Genomic DNA, 3,408 nt, shown 5'->3' with positions numbered 1-3,408 from the left:
CAAATTCTTGGAGAAGAAAGGCTTTACATTGGTGGGGTGCATTTAGGAGAAATAAATTGAACCTTAACATTATCATATCGTTTAATGTTAGAGATGAAGTGCGTAGGTGCATAAAGTTGCCTGTTAGAATTGAACTTAAAAGGCAAGGATTGTACCCTTTTGTAAGAAATGTGTAGGAGGATGAGAAGCCCAATACAAGAATGAATGAGAAGAGATCAAAACCAAAGGAGCACACCTCGGGAAGTACTGTCAAAAACTTCTCAAAGAAAATATGACAACACAACCACAAACCCAAGAAGATTAGAATGCCTGAGGACCTCAAGAATCCTAATACATCCTTGGATGGACCGAAGTCCAGTTCTAAAGACCATCAAGCACGTACCGAGGAAAAGAATGAAAGTTTGTCGTCAAGCAAGAGAAGGAAGAGTACAGATAAAGTATCCATCACCTCCACATTCAATGCTCTGCACCCATTTAGCTGGCCGCATTAATGGTGGAATGACCTTTGAACAGTGTCATCATAGCTTATGGCCTAATAGGGAAACCTTTTAATAAGGCCCTGATGGGACAAGTATCAGAAAAAATAAGCCCTAAACCTCCAAGTGGAAGGCCATGATACAACCTTAATGACTATATAAGAGAGAGATCCCTTGAAGTGGGGGATGAAACATCTAGATGGAGAAAAAAAGAGAGTGATAGCATTGTAACCCAAGAACTAGTGTAAACCTACACCTCAGACTAAACCCGAGGAGCATAACTTAATCAATCCAAGACCAGTATTATTTAGTTTCCTTGACTTACATATATTCCAAGCACGTATTCCAATATCGTTAGATTAATTCACTCTAACAAGGGTAACTAAGGTTGATTGGCATCCCATCTCTATAAATAAATTGTGTGAGGTTAAATTGAACTTACCCAATTTTGGCCCACCACAGAATGAATTACTTTGTGTCATTGTTGTTAGTTCAAGACATCAATATGAACCTAGATTTGAAATATGGGTAAAGAATGAATATGGGATTAAGGAGACTTGGACAAAAAAAATTGAGAATTGGACCTATCCTCGCATGGAGCTTGGTTGGATGTGGCAAAAACGAAGAACTTCTCTTTGCAAAATCTGGAATGATGTACCTTTATGATCTACAATGAAAAAAACCTCCTCATAATATTAAAATTTTTCTTTGATAGAGTTTCAACTTATGATGAATGTGTTCTTTATCATCGGATTAAGACATCAATAAGTTTTTGGTGTAGACGAGAATTAACTCCAGATCTTTTATTCAACTATAAAATTTTTTACTATTTGAGTTAACTGGAACTCACACCTCATGATATTAATTGGGTCGATGTTATGGGTTCAAATTCTATACCAGCAGTAGAGGTGGTCATTTTCAATCACATTGAGAGCCTAGTCACAATTGAAAGAACAAAATTCTGTATCAAAAGAGAGCGTAAAAAGTCTTGGTTTTGGGGAATTTTATTTCCATCTTTGCTCCTTTTTATTTATTGTATATTTGTTTGTTATATTTTTCTTATGTTGGATTATTTGGCTTTTGAATCCAAGAAATAATTCTTTTTTTGTTATTTATCATTTTGTTCTATTTGGTATTCCCCTTTAAAATTGTGTTTTGCATGAACTGTTTGTCTGTCAAAAGAATGAATTCGTTTGTTGATTTATGCCTTTTTTTGGGGGGGCCTATTTGTCCCAACCTATTCAAGGAAGAAAATGTCTTCCATTTCATGGGCTGGCAGAATGAAAAATTTAAGGGGTTTAATAACATGGAGTTCTTGACTCACTGTACAAACTTTAGTTTAATTTCATTGTTAATTTTGTTGTGTTCTTAATTTTCTTTGGATTTTTTTTGCATAATAGTAAGAGTTTAAATATGACTATAATCTTCTTCAAATCATATTGTTCACCATGTGTTTAGTTAAGATCAAATTCTACGTGTACCCAGGTTAACGTGGTACTATTGGGTTAACGTCTCTCTCTCTCTCTCTCTCTCTCTCTCTCTCTCTCTCTCTCTCTCTCTCTCTCTCTCTCTCTCTCTCTCTCTCTCTCTCTCTCTCTCTCTCTATATATATATATATATATATACACACACACACTAACCCAAAAATAAAAAAAGCCTCGCACAGGAAAAGCACATGTGATGAGGGTAGAATATATGTAAAGTAAATGTCTTTGAATTATAAAGACGTCATACTGTGGACAACATTGTTTTGAGACTATCATTGGTATCCTTAGCGCAATTTGAATGTGCAGTCAAAATTGTGCCTCTATTAATCAATTATCAGCAACAAGGACCACTAAGACTTTCTTTTCTTTTTGTGTTAAATATGATTACCATGGCTAATGATGGTTTGGTCAATTCCTGGTTTCTTGTAATGGGTAGAAACTTTAGTTGCCAGTGCATGTATAAAACAAGTAGGCAAATCCTCCTGCCAAACTAATTCAACAACAGACACAGCCTTATCTGCTAATTGATAAGCCACAGTGCCACACTATTAAAAGAAGATTCACAAACAAATGCATGTACATATAACCGCATGGCTTGTAACCAGTCATAAATAGCATCGAATAAATGGCCATTAAGTAGTACTAAAGTTATGCTCAGACTTAAATCACTTTGATAGAGAGGCAATATCATGATCATCCCACTCAAAAAGCACTTCAAAAGAATCCAATATCTAGGCAGCAAAACCGAACCACATCCTCATGCCTTGTAACTGGTCATTGCTTTGGCTTTGATTTTGATTTAATGGATTTACAAACTCATGACTAAGATTAAGCATTTGTACTCTAGTTGCAAAACCTTGTAAATCATCCATGACCATAACTAACATTGAACCAGCCATTATGAACCTATAAATGTAATTGAATAATTTTGAGATAGAAAATTTTACAATTTTTTTTCCACAACTAGTTGAGGTAATAAATAGTGATTAGTGTAACATTCCTTTTACATGGATCTATTATTGATATTACTTTTATTATACACTAATCGCAACATGTCACTTAAACAATTAATTGCGAAGAAAATGAACAAAAAAACTCATTATTTTTTGGCTTCCTTAACCTCACAAAACTCACTAGTATTGAACAGATGGAGTATATGGAAATCCGAAGATCACCTAGACTTTATTTTATTTTATTTTAATAATAGCAAGCATATGGTGATCTAAATCTAGAGATCTCATGTTGAATTCATGGAACTTTTAAAGTATCTCATAAAAAGAGTCTGACCAAATATTGAAACACCACTTTCTTATTTACTAAAAAAGAAAAAGAAATAAGAAATAATAAAATTGATGTTTCAATTTTTCACTATACCAAGTTGTAAAAATAAAGCTATTAAAAAAAAAAAAAAAAAAAAAAAAAAAAAAAAAAAAAAAATACAACTT

The sequence above is a fragment of the Quercus suber genome, unplaced genomic scaffold (assembly GCF_002906115.3).
Source record: "Quercus suber isolate HL8 unplaced genomic scaffold, Cork oak 2.0 scaffold_32, whole genome shotgun sequence".
NCBI classification, from domain to species: Eukaryota; Viridiplantae; Streptophyta; class Magnoliopsida; order Fagales; family Fagaceae; genus Quercus; species Quercus suber.
This window is presented reverse-complemented; position numbering follows the sequence as displayed.